Source organism: Nomascus leucogenys, chromosome 19 (assembly GCF_006542625.1).
Source record: "Nomascus leucogenys isolate Asia chromosome 19, Asia_NLE_v1, whole genome shotgun sequence".
In the NCBI taxonomy this organism is placed as follows: Eukaryota; Metazoa; Chordata; class Mammalia; order Primates; family Hylobatidae; genus Nomascus; species Nomascus leucogenys.
The window spans coordinates 25,672,521-25,680,740 of NC_044399.1; the positions used below are offsets into that span (position 1 = coordinate 25,672,521).

The 8,220-nt window shown below is 40.8% G+C and overlaps 1 pseudogene; it reads left to right on the plus strand.

Annotated features, from left to right (window-relative positions):
• The first annotated feature begins 1,445 nt into the window (after nucleotides 1-1,445).
• LOC100596664 lies at nucleotides 1,446-2,962 on the plus strand (annotated as a pseudogene).
• Nucleotides 2,963-8,220: the final 5,258 nt, after the last annotated feature.

Sequence of the window (8,220 nt, forward strand, 5' to 3'; positions counted from 1 at the left end):
GAGACTGCAGTGAGCCATGATCGCACCACTGCCCTCCAGCCTGAGCAACAGAGTGCAGACCCTATCTCAAAATATATGTATGTGTGTTTGTATGTGTGTGTGTGTATATATATATATATATGCATAGTTAGATGAGTGAATGAATGAATGAATGCATGAAGGAGAGAAGATTAAGCTTCCCATTTGTGCTTTAAGCTGGGTGTTAAAGCAGAACAGCTAACCTGAGCACCTGAGTGCCCCTCCTCCACTACAGATACCTTAGAAATACAACATCAATATAATTTTGAATGCATAATCAAGTCCTCAAGAAAGCAAAGATAATCTGAAGGAGAAACAGGTCACTTACAAATCATTTTTGTTTTGTTTTTATTGTTGACATAAAAAACCATACATATATGTACACATCTTTATGTATACAGACCCTAATAGATCTGCCTTGCCCACAGGCTTTTTTTTTTTTTTTTGAGACGGAGTTTCACTCTGACGCCTCAGCTGGAATGCAGTGGCGTGATCTCAGCTCACTGCAACCTCTGCCTCCCAGGTTCAAGGGATTCTTCTGCCTCAGCCTCCTGAGTAGCTGGGATTACAGGCACATACCACCATGTCTGGCTAATTTTTGTATTTTTTGGTAGAGATGGGGTTTCACCATGTTGGCCAGGCTGGTCTCAAACTCCTGAGCTCAGGTGATCCACCTGCTTTGGCCTCCCGAAGTGCTGGGATTACAGGCACCTTTTTGTGGTCTCTGCTCAAATGTCCCGTTGTCATTGAGACTTTCCCTGGCCACACTGCATAGGAACAACACCTCCCCCAGTCCTGAATTCGCTATCCTTGGCTTTCTTTTTTCCTCCACAGCTCTTTCCACCACCTGACATATTAACATTTACTGTTCATTTGTTTATTGCCTGTCTCTGCTAGGATAGAAGCTCCAAGTGGGCAGGGGCTGTTTCTGTCTTATTCATGGCTCTGTCTTCAGCACCTAGAACAGCACCCACCGCATGGAGGATGCTATTTGTTGAATGAATAAACCTGATCTCTTGTGCCCCTACTTCCTAATGGGAAATCTACAGTGAAGAGGAGAATAAAACCAACATTTCTGCAGCATTTTCTTAAGGTCCTGGAGGGATTTCTAGTGTCCCAAAGGTGCTTGTCTGAGTCCTGAAAATGAAAGGGTTATTTGTAGTAAAAAAACAAACAAACAAACAAAAAACCCACTTTAGGACATAATATAGGAAGTGGGCTGGGCTCAGTGGCTGGCGCCTGTTATCCAGCACTTTGGGAGGCTGAAGTGGGAGGATCACTTGAGTCCAGGAGTTCGAGACCAGCTGAGGCAACAGTGAAGTCCCATCTCTACAAAAAATTAAAAAATTGGAGGGGTGGGGCATGCATAGGATAAAGGGAAGCGAAGCCGGGGTTTTGGGCACTTTTTCTGCCCATGAAGTCTCAGATTCATTCTTAAGGAACTGAGAACTTAATCTTCCGAAATGTCAAAAAGACCATCTTATGCCCCAACTCCCACCCCAGCTCCTGCAACACAGATGCCCAGTACACCAGGGTCTGTGGGATACAATCCATACAGTCATCTCACCTACAACAACTACGGGCTGGGAGGCAACCCGGGCACCAACAGCTGGGTCATGGCGTCCTTTGGTATTATGATTCCAAAACCCCCAAAGCCACCAGATAAGCCGCTGATGCACCACATGAGGTACAGCAGAAAGGTCTGGGACCAAGTAAAGTCTTCCAACCCTGACCTAAATTTGTGGGAGATTGGCAAGATTATTGATGGCATGTGGGGAGATCTCACTGATGAAGAGAAACAAGAATAAACAAATACAAAGCAGAAAAGTAGAGTACAATGAATCTATGAAGACCTCTAATTCCACACGAACCTTGCTTACATAAATGCAAAAAGTCATGCAGAAGCTGCTTTAGAGGAAGAAAGTGGACAGAGGCAGTCTCGCATGGAGAGAGGAGAACCTGACGTGAGCATTCAGCTTGCTGAAGATCCAGATAACTATGAGATAGCTTTTCTTTTTGTTTTTCTTTTGAGACAGAGTCTTGCTCTGTCGCCCAGGCTGGAGTGCAGTGGCGCCATCTCAGCTCGCTGCAACCTCCGCCTCCTGGGTTCAAGTGATTCTACTGCCTCAGCCTCCCCAGTAGCTGGGATTACAGGCACGCACCACCATGCCTGGCTGATTTTTTTGTATCTTTAGTACAGATGGGGTTTCACGATGTTGGCCAGGCTGGTCCTGACCTTGTGATCCGCCTGCCTCGGCCTCCCTGAGTGCTGGGATTATGGGCATGAGCCACCGTGCCGGGCCGACAATGGCTTTTCAGTGGAGCATACGGACACTGCCCATTTCCAGAGAAACCATGGCCTCATCAGTGAAATCCTTAGTGACCGTGTGGTGCCAGACGTTCCGTCCACTGTCACAACAGCTAGAATGCAGGTCCTCAAGCGACAGGTCCAGTCCTTAATGGTTCATCAGTGAAAACTAGAAGCTGAACTTCTTCAAATAGAAGAACGACATCAGGAGAAGAAGAGGAAATTCCTGGAAAGCACGGCTTCATTTAACAGTGAACTTAAAAGGTTGTGCGGTCTGAAGGTAGAACTGGATATGGAGAAAACTAGCTGAGATTGCACAGGCAGAGGAACAGGGCCACAAAAGGCAGGAGGAAAGGGAGGAGGCGGCAGTGCAAGCTTAGCACAGTCAGAGCAGCATCGCTCCTGAGGAAGAGCAAGCGGGCAACGAAGTTGAGGAAAAGAAAGACGACACGAACCTTCCAATGGAGACAGAGGAGACACACTCTGAAGAAGAGCCAACAGAACAGTGAAGAAGGCACATCTACTCCTGAGGACAAGGAGAGTGTGTAGGAGGGGTTGACCATATGGCAGAGAAGGAACCAGTGATAGTAACACTGGCTCAGAGAGTAACAGCCAACAGTGGAGGAGCCACCAACAGCTCCCATCCCATACCAAGAGACGAGAAAAAAGAATAAATGTTGCCTTGTTTTGTGTGTTCTAAATACCTTTTTTTTTTTTTGGAGACAGAGTCTTGCTCTGTCGCCCAGGCTGGAGTGCAATGGCCCGATCTCGGCTCACTGCAACCTTCACCTCCCAGGTTGAAGCTATTCTCCTGGCTCAGCCTCCGGAGTAGCTGGAATTACAGGTGCTAGCCACCACGCCCGGCTAATTTCTGTATTTTTAGTAGAGATGGTGTTTCACCATGTTGGCCAGGCTGGTCTTGAACTCCTGACCTCAAGTGATGCTCACCGACCTTGGCCTCCCAAAGTGCTAGAATTACAGGCATGAGCTACTACGCCTGGCCTTAAATACTTTTCTATTTTTATTTTTATGTTATTATCTTATTTTGTTATTTTATTTTTATTTTTGAGATAGAGTCTCACTCTGTCACCCAGGCTGGAGTGCAGTAGCCAGATCTTGGCTCACTGCAACCTCCACCTCCTGGGTTCAAGTGAATAAATACTTTTTTTTAATGAAAAAATGTTTTTGGTCCGGGCACGGTGGCTCATGCTTGTAATCCCAGCACTTTGGGAGGCCGAGGCGGGCGGATCATGAGGTCAGGAGATCGAGACCACGGTGAAACCCTGTCTCTACTAAAAATACAAAAAATTAGCTGGGCGTAGTGGCGGGCGCCTGTAGTCCCAGCTACTCAGAGAGGCTGAGGCAGGAGAATGGCGTGAACCTGGGAGGCAGAGCTTGCAGTGAGCTAAGATTGCACCACTGCACTCCAGCCTGGGTGACAGAGCAAGACTCTGTCTCAGAAAAATTGTTTTTTGGTTTAAAAAAAAAAACAAAACAAAAAAACTGGCCAGGTGCGGTGGTTCACGCCTGTAATTCCAGCACTTTGGGAGGCCGAGGCAGGTAGATTACTTGAGGGCAGGAGTTTGAGACCAGCATGGCCAACATGGTGAAACCCCATCTCCACTAAAAATACAACCATTAGCAGGGCATGGTGGTGCACACTTGTAATCCCAGCTACTCGGGAGGGTGAGGCAGGAGAATCACTTGAACCTGGGAGTCAGAGGTTACAATGAACCGAGATTGCACCGCTGCAGTCCAGCCTGGGTGACAGAGTAAGACTCTACCTCAAAAAAAAAAAAAAAATTAAAGAATTAGCCAGGCATGGTGATACTTGCCTGTAGTCCCAGCTACTTGGGAGGTTGAAGTGGAAGGATCACTTGATTCCAGGAGTTTGAAGCCGCAGTGACCTATGATCACACCACTGCACTCCAGCCTGGGTGACAGAGTGAGACCTTGTTTCAAAAAAAAAAAAAAAAAAAAAAAAGTCCATATAGTATATCATCACTGGATATGGAGCTTTACCCTGAACCATACAAAAGTATATTATATACAACTGATTAGAGTTTATAATTTCTTTTTTCAGAACTAAATGTTTTATTAACGTTTAATTTCCCATAATATTATAACATTAAATGTTCACATAAAGAAAAACCAGAAGAGACTATGGACATTTATAAAATAGGATTATACTAAACAGGTCCCAATAAGTTTAAAAAGATTGAAATCATAAAAAGTATCTTCTCTGACCACAATAGAAAGTAGAAATCAATAACAGAAAGAAAACTGGAAAATTTACAAGTATGTGGAAATTACATAACATATGTGGAAATAACTAATAAGTCAAAGAAGAAATCACAGGTGAAATTAGAAAATTCCTTGAGATAAATAAAAACTAAAATGCAACATACTAAAACTTATGGGATACAGCAAAAGCAGTGCAAACAGGGAAATTTATAGTTGTAAATGCCTGTATTTAAAAAAAAGATCTCAAATCAGCAATTTAATTTTACACCTCAATGAACTAGTAAAAGAACAAATTAAACCCAAAGTTAACAGAAGGAGAGAAATGGTAAAGATTAGAGTGGAAATAAACAAAATAGAGTATATAGAGAGACAATAGAAAAAAATCGACAAAACTAAGAGCTGGTTTTTTTAAAATAACAGCAAAAGACAAACCCTTAGCTAGATTAAGAAAAAAAAAGAAGACTGAAATAATAACTAAAATTAGAAATGAAAAGAGACTTCATAAATGATGCCACAGAAATGAAAAGGATTAAAGAGACTATGATGAATAATTATGTGTCAACAAACTGGAAAACTTAGAAGAAATGGATACATTCCTAGAAACATATAAGCAGCATGACTAAATAATGAAAAAGTAGAAATCCGAACAGACCTCTAAGTAGTAAGGACATTGAATCAGTAATCAAAAACCTCCCAAAAAACAAAAGCCTTGGACTGGATGGCCTCACTGGAGAATTCTACAAAACATTTAAAGTAGAATTAACAATTCTCAAACTCTGCCAAAAAAAAATTAAAGAAAAAGGAACATTTTCAGTCTCGTTTTATTAGGCCAGCATTATCCTGATACCAAAGGCAGACAAGAATCCTACAGGAAAACTACAGACCAATATCCTCAATGAATATTGATACAAAAATCTTCAACAAAATCTTAGCAAACTGAATTCAACAGCACAGAAACAGTTCATACATCATGACCAAGTGAGATTTAACCCTAGGATGCAAGGATGGTTCAACACACAAAAATCAATAAAACAGATTGTTGTCCTGACAGAACAAAGGACAACAATCACATGATCATCTTAATTGTTGCAGAAAAAACACTTGACAAAATTCAACACCCTTTCATGATAAAAAACACTCTACAAACTAGGATCATAAAGAAATTACTGGCCGGGTGCGGTGGCTCATGCCTGTAATCCCAGCACTTTGGAAGGCTGAGGCGGGTGGATCACCTGAGGTCAGGAGTTCGAGACCAGCCTGACCAACATGGTGAAACTCCATCTCTACTAAATACAAAAAATTAGCCGGGCATGGTGGTACATGCCTGTAATCCCAGCTACTCAGGAGGCTGAGGCAGGAGAATCACTTGAACCTGGGAGGTGGAGGTTGCACTGAGCCGAGATTGTGCCATTGCACTCCAGCCTGGGCAACAGAGTAAGACTCCGTATCAAAAAAAAAAAAAAAAAACAGTTTTCTTAACACATTAAAGGTCATATACGAAAAGCCCACAGCTAACAGCATACTCAAAGGTAAAAAAAATGAAAATGGAAAAGCTTTCCTTTTCTTAAAGGAAAATTTAAGATCAGGAATAAGGAAAAGATGCCCACTTTGGCTTCTTCTAGTCAGCATAGTACTGGAAGTCCTAGCCAGAGCAATTAGACAAGAAAAGAAATAAAAGGCATCCAAATTAGAAAGGAAGAAGTAAAATTATCTTTATTGACAGATGACACGCTCTTAAATGTGGAAAACCCTAAAGATTCCACAAAAGATTCTAACAAAATAACTGTTAGAGCTAATATACAAATTCAGTAAAGTTGCAGGATACAAAATAAACACTCAAAAGTCATTATTTCTATATACTAACAATGAATAATCTGAATAGGAAATTAAGAAAACAAAACAATTTACAATAGCATCAAAAATAATAAAATACTTAGGAATAAACTTAACTAAGGAGGTGAAAGACTTGTAACTGAATACTACAAAGCATTGCTGAAAGAAATTTAAAAAGACAAATAAATGGAAAGACATCCCATATTCATGGGTTAGAAGACTTAATATTGTTAAACTGTCCATACTACTCAAAGCACTCTACAAATTCAATGCAACCCCTCTCAAAAATCCCCATGGCATTTTTTTTTTTGATAAATAGAAAAAAATTAAAATTCATGAGCAATATCAAAGGACCCAGAACAGCCAAAAGTATTACAAAGTTGGAGGATTTACACCTGCTTCCTGATTTTAAAACTTACTACAAAGCTACAGGAATCAAAATAGTATGGTATTGGCATAAAGACAGACATATAGACCAATGGAACAGAGAGCCCAGAAATAAAGCCTCATGTTATATGGTCAAAGAATCTTTGACAAGGGTGCCAAAGCTACACAATGAGGAAAGATTAGTCTCTTCAATAAATGATGCTGGGAAAATTGGATATCCACATGCAAAAGAATGATGAACCCTTATCTTATACTTTATACAAAAATTAATCCAGAATAAAGGCCTAAAATAGACCTGAAATTATAAAACTCCTAGAAGAAAACAGCAGAAAAATCTTCGTGACATTGGACTTGGCAATGATTTCTTGGATATGACACCAAAAGCACAGATAACAAAAGCAAAAACAGGACAAATTGAACTACATCAAACTTAAAAACTTTCACACAGCAAAGGAAACAATCAAAAGAGTGAAAAAGCAACCTACAGAATGGGAGGAAAATATTTGTAAACCATATATCAGATAAGGGAATAATATCTAGAATATATAAAGAGCTCCTATAACTCAATTAAGAAAAAACTAAATAACCTTATTTTAAATTGGGCAACAGACTTGAATAGACATTTCTCCACAGAAAACATACAGATGGTCAACAAACACAAGAAACGATGCTCAACATCACTAATCATCAGGGAAATGCAAATCAGAACCACAATGAGATACCATCTCATCCATTAAGAGGCTCACTATAAAAAAGGAAAAAAAAACCAGAAAATAATAAGTGTTGGAGAGCATGTGGAGAAATAGGAATCCTTGCACATTGTTTGTGGGATTCTAAATGGTGCATTTGCTATGGAAAACAGTACAGTGGTTTCTCAAAAAAACTAAAAATAGAATTACCATATGATCCAGCAATCCAAATTCTGGATATATAGCCAAAAGAATTGTAAACAGCAGGTATTTGCACATCTATGTTCACTGCAACATTATTCACAATAGCTGATATGTGGAAACAACTTAAATGTCTATCAAGGAAGAAATGGATTTAAAAAATGTGTTATATACATTACAATGGAATATTATTCAGCCTCAAAATAGAAAGAAATCCTGTCACATGCTACAACATGGATGAACCTTGAGGACATTATGCTAGATGAAATAAGCCAATCACAAAAAGACAAATAGCCAGGTGTGGTGGCTCACACCTGTAATCCCTGCACTTTGGGAGGCTGAGGTGGGCAGATCACCTGAGGTCAGGAGTTCGAGACTAGCCTGGCCAACATGGTGAAACCCCGTCTCTACTAAAAATACAAAATTGGCTGGGTGTGGTGGCACATGCCTGTAATCCCAGTTACTCGGGAGGCTGAGACAGGAGAATCGCTTGAACCCGGGAGGAGGAGGTTTCGGTGAGCCAAGATCGCACCATTGCAC